At 44.6% G+C, this 14,507-nt stretch overlaps 1 protein-coding gene across 2 annotated transcripts in view; it reads right to left on the reverse strand.

Moving 5' to 3' along the window:
- Positions 1–12,087, reverse strand: part of DENND2B (DENN domain containing 2B) — a 167,065-nt gene extending 154,978 nt beyond the window's left edge. Inside the window, exon 1 of one of the 2 annotated variants that reach the window (XM_050337187.1) lies at positions 11,925–12,087. The gene's annotated coding sequence lies outside the window, so the exon portion shown is untranslated. The remainder of the gene's footprint in view (positions 1–11,924) is intronic. The other variant, XM_050337190.1, reaches the window with a different exon arrangement.
- Positions 12,088–14,507: the final 2,420 nt, after the last annotated feature.

Raw genomic sequence — 14,507 nt, forward strand, 5'->3', positions numbered from 1 at the left:
CCAAACTGCCTGAGGATGGAGCAGCTGCGAGGCCAGGGGGTAGGTCACAAACTGCCTAAACCAAGGAGACTTTGCAGGAGTGATTCCCTTAGGACAGAGAAGAGCTCTGAGGAAAACAAGCAGCAAGCATCCTAAAAATCACCTCCCTTTGGTCTCAGGATACGCAAGTTGAAAGCACTTTCTGTCCCTTTAGCGTTACTTCTTCCTCCATCTGAGCCAGAAATTGCCAGCCTGGTCTCTTGGTTAAACTATCTCCCACCATCAGTTTACAAGGAATGGAGAGAGTTTCCAGAGCAGCAAAAATCTAGTATGGTACTGAAATAAACTCTTGGTACATACAATGAAGTGCTATCGTAACAGATCAGCTAACTCAGCTCATGATCTGAGCTCTGTAGAAATGTCTACGTGAATGTAGAAAAGGTCCAGAAAAAAAAGAGTGGGGTGGGGGAGGGGGAAGGGAAGAGAGCAGCTCATTTAGCCACCATGCATCCCCTCCTCAACAGAGGGGACAAGAGAAAAACTGACAGTCGTGGTACCAAAGATATGTAAAAAGATACTGCAAAACCAAAGCACAGTTGAGGATGTAAATAAGTCTCCTGTTACCTGCTTATTTTCTCCATTCTGTACTTTATGCACATAAGCTTAAAAAATAAATAAATAAATTGACCCAAAGGCCATCCATTTACACAAATGTGAATTTTGGAAAAGTGGCAGCAAGACTTGCTTCAGGGGACTCAAGTCAATTCACACAGGCAGCATGTATAAAAAACTAACAGAGTTCCTACAGAATCCAAGGGACTGAGAAAGAAATAAGGTTGTTTGAAAAGGTTTTCAGAGAAAGTGTTATCTAAAACCCAATTTAACCTGAACCTGAGAAGTTTAGAGCCCAGTAAAACATGCAAGAGAGACCTATACACCATTTCCTATTAGGTGGCTGCCAAACAGATTTGTTACACATTTAATAAAGCGGCAAAATAAGGTATTTATGTAGCATGTTTAAGTGTAAGCATATTTGTAGCATTTTGTTTAAATGGAGTGTAACACGATAGATGCTACAAGTACTGGACAATGGGAAATGTGAGGAGGAAAAGTCAGAACTCCTGTTGCATCACAAAAAAATAACATAACAGTGCCCTTGCAAGGTCCTGCTTTAACAGGCCCATAAAACCTAAATGCTTTGAGCCTCTAAGAATGCCTGGCTGGCAGATGGTGATTTTTCACGTGCCTTGGAAAGTCCAGCTACTTCGAGGGAGTAGTCTGGAATACTCTGTGCTGGGTCACACATCACTGCTATTCCTTCCCTTCAGGGTTTCACCTCATACTTGGCGAAGGAGCAGAGGCTGCAGCTCCTTCCAACGTCAACACCTTCTCTTTGCTCGGCCAGAGGTGTCAGCACAGAACAGCCTCATAAGTTCAGAGCTCCCCAAGCCACAGTGCACTGCTCAGGCTCAATCTTTTGATCACTGAACCTTTACAGGAAAGCTGCCATCACCCTTCAGAGTGCAATTACAGCCCATCACAACTTTTCCAGGTTACAAAAGAAACGCCACAAACCGCAAAGTTACATGTCATAAAAAACACCTTAATACAAACATCTAGTAGCTTTTGCCTCTTTAATGTGCAGATCTCAAGAATACAGGGGGAGATATCAGTTATTGCTTTACAGATGCACAAGGAAACTGAGGTTGCAGGTAACAGGATGACTTAGAGGACTTCAGAATGAGTGAACAATAAAGCAGGGAACTGAACAAGAGATTTGCAAGCTAGTATCTCTTTACTCACATTTATATCTTTCTATACACATTGTAGTTAAGGGTTGCTTCTGAAAAATAAATTATTCTCTTTTGGAGACAGACCAACATGCTCTTCTTTATGAGCAATTTTTCCCAGAGTAGATAAAAATCTAAGGCAGAAGAGTACAGAAACAAACATTACATAGCAAACCTGTATTCTTCCAAGTGTGAGAACAGAAGTAAAGCAGATATTTTGGGATAAAACTGTTTTTAAAAAGAGTTGCTTTTCTGGTTCAATAGAGACATATACAGACACGCCTAAGTATCTTTATTACAAGGAAAACACTGAAACAATAAGTTACTGACTTTTGCTTGCACATTCCAAACATGGAGATCCCGAGTTCCTTCTTAGAAGAGCATGTAGATGTTTTATTGTTAAACAATTAGGCCAAAGCCACACTGAGGATTTTTGTATTTGGATCAAACTGACTTTAATGGAAAATGAACATCTAACTCTCATAACTGACTTAGAAAACCTCAGCAAGGCTGTACAAAAAGCCAGAACATTTTCTATTCTCTGTTTGAATCTAACCTGGTTAAGGCATTATAGAGAGCTGAGAACCCATTAAAAAAGATCAGAAATTGTGATGGAAGAAAGGATCTTTATGTCCTCCTCTCCCTGGTCCAAATGACTTTAGGGATAACTGAAACATCTGCTGTGGTAACTTTTGTATCAAAGCTTGTTTACATTAATAAAAAGGGAGTTACAGCTAATTTCACCTGCATCCAGAAAACCCTGCTTGAAATATTTGTGAAATGAAATGGGTAAATTAATATCTTTTGACTAATCATGGTAAACATACTCAACATAAGGTATAAACCTGAGCTGCTCACTGATGAGTGAGAAAATACAGAAGTATCTTCGCCTCTTGGCATAGGTTGATAATGAGGGGGATGGATGGGGACAGTAGATACAAAATAACTGCTACCTTGTAACCAGAAATAACGGTTATTACTAGGTTTAGCAAAAATCAAACATAAGTAGATCCAACAGAACTCGAGCTTTTCAAGAAAAAAAACAGTATTAACATCATATCTCTATACATTAGTCCGTTAATAAATGTTTGAGATAACAGCGTTAAGAAACAAGGTATTTAAAGCCTAAATTATCCTGCTGGCCTCACCCCTGACCATACAAATTTTGTGGTAAAGCAACTTCACTTGAAATGACATTCGGGGGTGGGGAGGTGGCTGCGTATGTGCCTCTTAAAAACACGGAAGGGCAGCAGCAGTACTGTCATCTGGAAAGCACTACTCTGGGTGCTTATTTACCGTTCAAGATGAAAGAAAATATTTTTCCTTGCAAAATATTTCTGATTTTCCTAAGAGTTAAAGTAAAAATGGAGAAAAAAGGTTTTATCTGTCCCCAGGATTACCCTGCTGATCCCTCTCACCTGTATTGATGTTTTCCTCCTGTACCAAAATCAGGTGCAGTCGTTCATTCATTCACTCACATTTTGGTGAGTGCTTTTAGATTCACAAATTCAAGATGCTACACTGTTGCAATAACTCATCATCTTTCTGGCACTGTCTGAATTTAGTTCCTGGGTTTTATTGTCATTTCCCCTACTCCAGAAACCACTAATCCCAATTTGATTCAGAGGCCCCTCATCATTCAAATGTTTAAAATCCACTTGATAAAGCCTAGAGATGAAGATAACATATCTCCATTAGCCTCAGGCATAGGATTCCTGCATCCAGTTTTTAGAAGTTATGGAGATAGGTCTTTGTTATGCATTGAAAAAAATACATATATATATATATATACATATGTCTCATTTGTGTCAATGGATTTGTATCAGAAAGTCTCTCACTGACTAGCCAACATCTGGAGTTATGCTAAGACTCAAACAAACAAACAAACAAACAAACAAATACTGTCTTTCCCCTTTTACTCTTTGCCTAACTAGGAGGGAAAGTTTGAGGGGAAAAAAAAAAAACAAACCAACAAAACCAAAACTAAAGGCAAGCTGGATTTACAAACAGAATACAGTGCCAGGTGAGAAAGAGGTGAGTAGGCACTGTCTATAAGCTGGATAATTCACCTAGTCCAAATCAGCTGCTTTGTGTGGTCTCCACCCCAGCTAACCTCCTCACTACATGTTTGTCTGGGCTGACAAGTAGATGTGTTTGCCAACCTGTCCTGCTGCAAAGCATACGGGAAAGGGAAAAGGAAGTTTTTTGTCCAAGCCAAAGTACTAGGCTATCCAGGGCTGGATTCCTGCTGTTTTATCAATTATCCACAGGCTCATAAATACGCATGTCCCTCAAAATTCAATACAGATTTTAATTTCTGACATGACACTAAATTATCCTGCTTCCAGAGCATGCCTCCAGCCCAGTAGCTCAACTACACTTCTGCAGAGCAAAACTTTCTACCATCTCTCCAAACTTAAGCACAGGCCAGACTCTTTCCTCCATCACATCAGTCTATCTACAGTGTTCTGGGTCAACACTAGTATGCTAAAAATCACAGTGAGGTTCATCTCATGTTCTCTGTGCATAATAATGCTCTCTGCTAAAAAATAATGATAATGGATTGAATTTGAACCATTAATCTTCAAAAGAGAAGTTGGTTTCACTGAGGGCAGAAAGCAAATTCTCTCATCTCTCTCATAGGCTGTGCTTTTACACTACCTATTAACTTCTGCAGTCTTTTGGTTGCCAGAAATATCACAATACAAGTATCCACACAACTGGAAAGATAAGACAATCCCTTCCTTTCAGTCATAGATCCTGGAGCATTCCCCCCTCCAGACACCATCTCATTAAGGTGGATGGACAATGTATATTTTTCTCCTAACTTTTTACCTTCCACTGTAATTCTCCCTCAGAAGCATGTGCTTGTCACTGAAAACTTCATGGTTCTCTTACTGTTTCATTTGGGAGACCTCACCTTAGCTGCACATTCACCAACTTCCTTGTTGGTTTCTTCAACTCATAGATAACTTTCTCACAGGGAGAGAACTCAGTGGTAAACAGAGCCAGAATTAGATTGGAATCACAGTCAAATCTTATGCGATACTGCAAAGCACAATCTGACATCTCTCTTGGTGTTTCACTAAACACAAATGTAAACATCAGAACAACAGCCAAGCACGGGAATACACCACCAGCAACTCAAATAGCTGCTACCAGGGACTGTCTATGGCAGACTAAAAGCCTCAATTCACAAGCAAACCATGAATCTGCCACCATTTACCCCCTTTCTAGGGCCTAATAGGCCCCAAGCCACAGTGAAAGCAGCATCCACAAAATCTAGGTCTCACATCCATAGACAGCTTAGATGCAGCAGCACAACCAGAGGGTATGAGACAAAGTTCATTACAGCCCAGATGCTGGGTTTGGAGTACTTTGAGAGGGAAGCTAAGGACTAGAAGGAGAATGGAGAAAAGCTGCACACCAAGAAAAGAAAGAGAAAACAATTTCAAACAGTTTCCTGGGAGCTAACAGGCAAGTTTGTCTGAAGCACAGGGGTTTAGATGAACCTTTCCCGGGCAGGTGGGGCTCGTTAGCCCTTAAAGGCAACCCACCTACGTCCTAAGGACCTCGCTGCCACCGTCCAAGCTCGCTTGGCCCCGGCAGATGAACCTTAGGATTAAAGGGTGGGCTCAGTTCCGCGCACACTGTGTCTCACCTAAAAAAATCCAATGCGCAGGCTGGAAGGTGGAAAGACCTTCCCCGGATCTTCGCTCGCGAAGACTGGCCATTATTATTATTATTAGATGAACCTTTACTCGTAGCTAAAATGTCAGGACTCTGAGGGCCCTTGCCTCTTCTGAATTTATTTTTTTCTAGAGTTACCTGTGTTGTCTAAGTTACGTATCCACGGGAAAAGTAGAGCAGGCCAGCGAAGATTATCCTCAACTCACCTTGGCACCAGATGAGAAGGTAGCTCTGCCACCTGGCAATGTCCATCCCACTTTGCTTCCCAGGCCTGAGGACATCTCTGGAGAGAAAGACCAGTCCCTCTGCCAGCTGCTCTACAACTACAACAGCCAAGAGCCTCAAATAGTGCTGCTCAAGGTGTTGCTTCAGAGGATAACAAAGCACTGAGCCAGTCAGCAGGACACCTTTCTGCACCAATCCTTAGCACTGGGGTGGGCAGAGCTGAAGTACAGCACCTGTGAAAGGGGGGAGGGAGGCTTAGAAGATACCCTGAGGTCGGGTAATGCCAAAACCAGACAATCAGCATTGTGTCATTAAAGCCAATGAGTGGCACCTGGGCTCTTAGAAAAGACAGGTGCTTAGGAGACAGCATTGAGCTCCCTGTGCTTGACCTTGTTTTTCCCTGCATTACAATTAAATAATTCCAGATATTTACTCATTTCCACAAGAGAAATGGTGGTACATACAGCCATAAAACACTAACAGAAATATGTACACTAACCTAAAGCTACATGAATTGTATTGATGAGAACTGAATGCTGTTTTAATAGTTTTGAAGATTGCTAAGTAAGTAATCTTTACAAATGGCATTCAGGGAGGTGCAGATGATTTTATGCCTCTTCTTTACTATCCTTTTCCTGCATTTCCTACCGTGATCTCACCTGTCTTTCAAATCAGTAATTTCTTATGCAGTCTGAGTGGCACAGGGGATATTCTGCTCAAAGATTAGTTAATGATATAGCAGGCAGTAAAATGCAAGCTGTGGTATGGAATTGCTGCCCAATTTGCAACTTAACAGAGATAATAATCAGATCTTACTGATTACTTGGTAAGCTTTTGCATTTTGCTGATCTGCCATATTTTCAAAACAGTATTCCCAGCTCATAAAGCTCATTTGAACAGCACTGGCTAAGAGGATCTTGTGAGCCTAGGGCCAGGATTAAGATATGAGGCAAACTGGAAACTTCAATCATTACAATCCTGTAGCACAAACGAAAATCACTTTCACACACAGCAGGTCAATATGCTACATTTCTCTTCAGCATGTTGTGCCCACATAGAAAGAAACATGACTTTAGATTCTTTCCAGTGACCTCAAGTGATAAGCGTTTTCATCAGGACAAAGGATCAAAATCATTAGAACTCATCATTCATTTCACCCCATATTGCAAAAGATATTTTTATTTCCTCAAGTAGTAACAATGTTGAAAGCAAAAATGTTAAGAGACACATCCATCTCCTGACTTGAAGGACTTCCCAGAAAAGTGACCAGAGTCTGTGTTTGGAACATTTGCTCCTCACTGAAGAAAGGCTGCAAGATCTTCCAGGCCAGCTCTCCTGAAGTCTTTGGTCTCTGCCCTAATACTTGGAATAGCAGGCTGAGCAGAGTGTTTTGCACGGTGCTGGTCACTTAGCATTTGTCCCCTATGATTATAACTGGATGTCCCATGAAGACAACTAATCTTTTTCTCAAGGGGAAAAAATGCAAACCAGTAACTCAGTGTGACAACCCCTTCAAAATGATGAAGTGAATAATGGTTTAAAACTTTACACAGCAACTGTTTCTAATAACATGGAAGGTTAGAGAATAATGTTAAAAGTTTCAACTCAAAGACCTGGTTTCCTGTGTTGGCCCCAGTCCTAACACTAAATGTTAACACAACAAGCATTTTTACATCTTCATTTTAAAGAGAAATTAGGAGGCAGATACACTCCAATTGCAACAACATCCTGTTCCTTTGTGTGTGAACATATACAGGGTGCATTTCCGACAGAAACTCACTGTGCTTTCACTGTGTCCTTTAGAATTTCTCCATTTGCCCAAATTCATTGAAGTCTCAACCACACAGCTGACAGATTTTTCAGCATACAGTCACAGCTCAAACAAACATGTCTTCAAAGAATAGTGGGAGATGGCATTAAAAATGAAAACCTACTCTTGTTCTATGTTCCTCAACCTAACAAGCACATCTCCAAGGCCAGAAGCTCACAGTAGAATGTATCAAAAGCACTGGGCTGTATGACTTACACCATTCATTTACCTCAACAGTTCTAACTATCTAACTATCTGAGAATATACTCCAGGTGGAGAACAAGTCACGTTACCCTAAACATGTTCACTGTGGATTAAGGTGATGCAGTCCCAATTAGGTTGGCCAGCAATTCAAAGCTGCAACCTCAACTGATGTAACTCATTGCAACTCGATCACCTCTGTCTATAATCTTCAGCTCTCTGCAACTAAACTGCCCTAAGTGCAAACTCTGGTTGACAGTGACAGCCCCAAATAGAAAGGCACACCCAAACAAGAGGGTGGTTTGGCCATGAAGAGTTAATGTACTAGCTGATCCCTATCCCTACATTTTTTAGTAGTATTGACTTCAGAAAGTTCAATTGCTATATGCAGAATACATCTTCCAGGCTCAGTCCCCAGCAAATAAAAAGTTTCTAACAAAATCTGACAGCTTTTTAAAGTCTATACGAACATAAAAAGGTTTTAAATCTGAAACTCTGTAATTCGAGCATCCCCATCGCTCAAATCAGTCTCTAGACTGTATTTCTGCATATACAAACATCAAGGACCAGGAAAACAGTAGCTACAGAGGGAGGGGAATCTTCACCGTGGTCCCTCTCTACCAGGGCAGAGCTCTAGAGCAGCACAGGGAGACCAGGATTTCCAGAGTCTGCACAGCACCTCATAGGTGGGCAGGACTTCTCTTCCATGACATTTAAGTTGACACATCTCACCAGCACAAGGCATTTCTACATGACCAAAAGAAACATACAGGAAAAGATTTTGCAGTCCAATGAAGGGTAAAAACTCTCAGCTGCTGTGTGTACAACCAAAAAGCATATCCAAAACTCTTCCCAAAAAGGGGAATTTCAGGTCTTGTAGGGTGTGACTCTCCAAGGCTTGGCAAAGCCACTTATAACCTCACCAAAGTTCAATATGACTAGGAGTGTTTACAAGCACAAGAACCAGGCCAAATTCAGAATGTAAATATTTGGATTCAGTTCCCCAAACTTGCCTCTATCTGCACTGCCAACTAAATCCCAACTGCAGACCAAAGAATCTGAAAAGCAACAGTTGCATACACTTTATAGCACACAGACAAAACTAACACACATGGCATTCAACACTGGAAAGGAAAAAAAAAATCCTAATTCATGATCGAAACTGATTTTATGTTAAACAAGACATCAATGAAGTCTGGACCAAAACTCAACTCCGTTATCATTTGTTACATTTTAAAAGCCTGATCAGTCCAGATGTTGGCCCTTTGGCCTCAGGAGAGTGGGTTACATTAGCCATAGTTAGATTACTCAAAACCCCGTGGATAACATGATGGCTCCAGCACACAGTGGTAACTTTGCCCCAAACCATATTCTCTTAAGCCATCCAAAGCGAGTACTTCCATTTTTCAGGCAGATGCATTGCCTCAGTCCCATATTCAGAATTGATTTAGGATCACAAATCACCCAGAGTTGTCAACACCCATGCTTTTTTCTTTTCTTCTAAGTTTTATTCCAGTTCTTTTTGGTATAGGTAAGGATGGCAACCATTCAAGAGACTTTTGACCTCACACAAACACCGATTCCAAGGGATACACCATATTTTCAGCTCCCAGTTCCCAGACCTCCTCTGAAAGTGTTAAATGCCTTTCAGTCCTACATCTCCATTGCAGTCACTCTCTGGAGGGAATCAGAAAGGCAAGGGTCACATCAAGACCAAGCTTTTTTTTTTTTTTTTTTTTTTTAATGATAAGTATTTGGGCCTCCTCACTCCCACTACTGTAAACTAACAAAAAAATCCACCCTTTCACTCTTCAGTTAAGTGGGAAAAGCACAAATCTGGTTCTTTCGCTTTACTCAACTGTGGGAAACTTGGTTTTGCTTTCCAGTTAAAAGCAGGCTCTTCAGCGCACTTCACACTGACCTCTTCACAAGGGGCTAGTACCATTTCTTTAAATGCCCCTACACTAAAAATAGTCCTGCTTCCTAAACATGAGTGTTTTGCTGTTCCAGGCATTCTGAGATCCTGCATACCACTTTATTTTCTTTTTTTTAAACTGGCAACATTTATTTAACCAGCAATTAAAAAAAGGAGGCCCAGCCGCCCCAGTGATTCTTCCCAGAGGGTCTTAGATGTTTATGAAACACAATGAAAACAATAAAGTGGATAAAATCATGCTATTCCATCAAGTCCTTGGCAAGACTTCCCAACCAAGAATAAATTGGCATGGTATGTTACAGTCAACAGATTACACAATGGTTTACAGGGTCACCAATAATAAGGGGTCACACGCTCCTTAAAGAGCTCCAGTATATGTTAAGCCACTTGCTTAAAGGGAGAGAGCAATGGTTGGTCCTGAGCTCCTTGGAGCACATTCTGGCAGCCACAGCACAGACATGCTGCGGGGGTAGGAGAGGACAGAAGGCAACACTCCTCCACCCCTGAGCCAGGAAGGGCAGTGACTGCACTGTGCAAGCTGGCTGAGGGAGTTTAGCACCCTGAAGGGAGTAGCAAAAAGCCAAGCTAGGCAGGGCTCTCCTATTTCTGCATAGGAGAGGAGAACACATGCGACAGACTTTTAGGAACAGGACAGTCTCCATGTCCCAGTGAGGCCCAGCACCACCATCCCTATCACCTCTTCCTAAGAAGTCCCACTTCTCACTCCATGATCTCAGAGGAAACTGATTCCACTCCAGAAGCAAGATTTCATCACTTCCATGTCAGTCTAACCACTCTTAGTTCTTAGCAGTTGCTCTTAGACTGTAGCTAACTTTAAAAGGTGCTTGACTATACTCTTAGGTAACTTGTTGAAGTCATCACAATTGCTTAAATGTGTTGTTTCCCTTTAAATTACTGATCTTACAGCAAGAGGGAAATGAATGGTCAAACCCTTACATCTTACTGTCAACCTGGTTACAGATTTCTACTGTGTCACCTGCATAACCTGCATCACCACAATGAAAGTTAAATTTTGATGTTCCTAAAACCCACATGACTTTCTCAAATCTCTCCTTAAATGATACTCCGACCTTGTTCTGTTAACTTACCCTTCCACTACATGGAATATTTTCATCTACTAACTATAAATTAATCATGTATAAACAAAACATTATCAAGTCTTAATGGCAAATCAGCCTCACTTCAATTCAACTTATCATCAAATATCAGACTACAACTAATGGTTTCATCCTTCATCTTCCACAGGTTTTGATCACTCTAGATGGTTTTTATTGGATTATTCACTATACAGCTGAAGTTAAACTCAGTATAAAAATGAAAGAAAACCTATTCCCCAAATTCAGTACGACAGTAGAATAAGGGTGTAGAAAACACTACTACTAACATACTCCATGTAATAATACTATGCATCCGGTTTCATTTAGCTTGACTACTAAATTCAAAGTCCATTTGAGAGATAAAACACAAGTAAACACAAGAAGGCTCCTACTCATGTGTAGCCACTACTCTTTGATTGCAGTGACCTTAGTAATGCAAACGTTTGGTACCAAGCCAAGAGCAGTACATCTGATTTTCCCACCAAGTGAACTGCTGAAGCAGCTCCCTTAGCTCTTCGGCCAAGTCCGTCTTGGGATCCTAAAGTCTTCCGCCGGAGTCCAGGTGGCTCCTCTACTCTTTCCAACACGCACGCAAACACTGCAGCCGGCTGGACAGACGCTGCGAGCGGGCATTGGAAGGCAAAAGCGGTGCCGCAGCTCCCCGCCTGTCCCCAGAGCAGAGCCCCGCGCTCGGCGCGCCGGCTCTCCAGGCGGGTTGGAGTTACCCCAATCCCACCGAGGTGGTCTCCCGGGCTCTGTCCCTCCGCGGTGCCTCTGCCCACGCCACCCACGCAAAAACCAGCGTCCCGCGGGCACGGCGGCAGCTCGGCGCTCCCCAGCGCGGGAGCACCGACCCCGCGCCCGTCTGCCCTCCCCCCGGACAGGGCAGGGCAGGGCAGGGTTCCCGCAAGGAGAGCGGGGCCAGCCCGCACCGGCACAGACTCCGGCGGCTCCGCTGCCCCGGGGCGGTCCAGGGGACCCTCGGTTCCCGGGGAGCCCCTGCCGCCGCCGCGCATCCCCGGCCCGCCCCGCTGGCGGGAGGCGGGCGGCTCTCGGCGTGCAGGGACGACGACCAGGACCACGACCGATCGCTTCTCTCCCGCTTCCCTGCCCGGGTCCATCCCCCCCACCCCAGAAGTGACCACCGCCCGGCAGCGCGGCTCCCTGGCCCTTACCGAGGCGCGCAGGGATGCGCTCCCTCCGCCGGCCGCCTCCAGCCCCCGTTCCGCAGCCCTGGCGATTGTAGCTTTTTTGGAGAAGCTGGGAAGAGGGAAAGAAAGGGGGGGAGGGAAGGGGGAGGGAAGGGACTGAGATCGAGGGAGAGAAGTATGCAAAGGCAGGAAGTGGAGACGGCCACGGCCAGTGCGGGAGATTAATGGGAACCAGTCACCCGGCAGCCAACAAAGAAACCTGCTCCCACGGCGCGGCGCAGCCCAGCCGGGCTGCCCCGGGCGCACCAGATGCCGCTCCCGCCGGCAGCGCTCGGTCCCGGTCCCGGCCCAGCGGAGGGGTGGGCGCCCACCCCCCCGGGCCCCAAACCCGGGTCCTGGCCAGGCGGGAGGGAGGAAGGGGAGCAGCACGGTGGGACCCGGCCAGTCCGCGGGGAGACGCGATGGGCGGAGGAGGGGAGGACTGAGCCCCTCGCCCGACAGCCTTCCTCCTCCCTTTAGCCCGGAGGGGCGACACCATTTATTTTTTATTTAAAACACTCCGAGCGCTGCGCTCCTCTCGGCGCGGAGCCGCTCGCGGGGCAGAACGGAAGGAAGGACGAGAGCGGGCGGCCCTTCCTGCGCCAGGCGCGGGGCAGATGGATCCCATCAGGGCGCCGGGAGCGGGAGAGCCCCCGGGGCCTTTCCCGAGCTCCGCGGGGTAGCTCGAAGCGACAGCACCTGTGGAGAACGAGTGGGGAAGAGGGAGCCAGCGGCTTGCCTCTGGACTTCATTCCGGATACCTCGGTTCAGATCCAGCCTGCTGGGAGCAGCTCCTGGCAGCAATTTGGAAAGCTCTGCTCCCTCGGGAGCGCAGCCCGCGGTGTCCCGTTGGCACACCGGGACACAGGGCATTGCACGTACCAGGGGGTGAAGAAGGTCTGTGTGTGGTACAAGCAATAAAGCACATACTCCACGCAGGCCACCAACAGCATTGCGCGGGCCACCTCCCTGGCACCCGTGTGGCTTCTGATGGTTTGGCAGATGAGAAACCTGCACAAAATATAAATTGTGCAGGTCTGATATATAAAGTATGTAAAATTGACTGATATAAAAAAGTATACTGAAGAGGCAGGATACTGGCTGTTAGCAGGACCATGAGTATTGTAAAATACTAAGATCGCTCCTAGATCTTGAAGTATTATGTAGGCATTTATAAAACAAGTCACTTCACAATATATTAACCAAATGATACTAGGTACAAAAGGAGAAAAAAAAAAAAAAAAAGAAGTGACACGTACTCTGCAACTGGAAGTACAGATTCCAGCACTACACATTTCTTGAACTTTAAGCACTTGCTGACTTTCTTTCCAGTGTCTGAAATGGAAGCAAAATGGTGTTCCGTGTTAGGCATATGCTTTTGAGGTTTCTTACACAAGGATACTTCTCTGAACACAGAACCAAGTGCTCAGGATAAAAACTATTCTTGGCTTTTGACACCTCATCAGCAAAATAAAATATATTGTCTTGAGATACTCTGATCCATCATCCCACACAACAAGGAATCTGGTGTCGATGCTCAGCATTTCACAAGCCTCCATTATATTTCAAAAGAGTGAATGTACAGGAAATAAGGATAGCTCTCATCTGGATTCTGATGTAAATGTGTGTTTCAAAGCAAAAGCTATTTCAGCTGTCAGCCTTCTTGAGACAGATGTATTTACTCAGCTGCAAAAGCTGTGTCATCGAACATCAAAAAATGGTGGGAGTTTAAATTTCAACACACAGGGAATAATTCACCTCCTGAACAAGCTACTGAGCAAGCTACAAGTACCTGGCAGGAGTAGCAAACGAATGGTTCTCTCCCTGTTACGAAAAGGACATAGGAGGGCCTTTCCAAGTATATTTCACAAGTGCAGCCAGACAGCAACACCACCCACCTTTCCAGGAGACCATTGCTAACAAGGAAGGATGCAAAGAAAGATGTTCAGCTTCCAATTAATCAGGAAGCAGTCTATTCCAGCTGCTTCTCCAGCCCATCAAGCATGCTAACATTGCTTTTATCAAATATTATTTTTCTCCGCTGTTTATGCTTCATTCAGTTCCCCCTACCTCAAGTACTCCAGCAACTGCCTAAACTTTCTTGTGAGTACAGGAGACCAATCTTAAGCTGTATCTGAACACTGAGCTGGGGTTTGAATGTGTTTTAATGAACAAGCAACCTGCAAAGGGCTTGTTTATTACAGCGACCTGGCTGCTGCTCTTGGTTAAGCAACTGGAAGATGATAATAAAAGGTGAACTACGAGGGGATTATTCTTCCAGTTTGCCAAAGAGATTACAGCTAGCAAAGCTCTTGATGAGAATGGAAGACTTGCAGAATCGGGGCCTCCATGTTAACCTTGGTCATACGGCACTTAAAGAAAGTTTCTGGGCTTATTTTGCCTTTCCCATCATCACCTCAGGGCACACGGGGTTAGCGAGGCCTCGGGGTGGCTCTGACTCACACGGAGCCGCTTCCCAAGCCCATCTGGCGACTCCAAGCGGTGACCGCGGCCTCGCCGGAGAACCCTGCCGGGACAGACCCAGGTGCCGGGGAGAGGAGCGGACCG

The sequence above is a fragment of the Myiozetetes cayanensis genome, unplaced genomic scaffold (assembly GCF_022539395.1).
Source record: "Myiozetetes cayanensis isolate MyiCay16 unplaced genomic scaffold, myiCay2020 scf6-25, whole genome shotgun sequence".
Taxonomy (NCBI): Eukaryota; Metazoa; Chordata; class Aves; order Passeriformes; family Tyrannidae; genus Myiozetetes; species Myiozetetes cayanensis.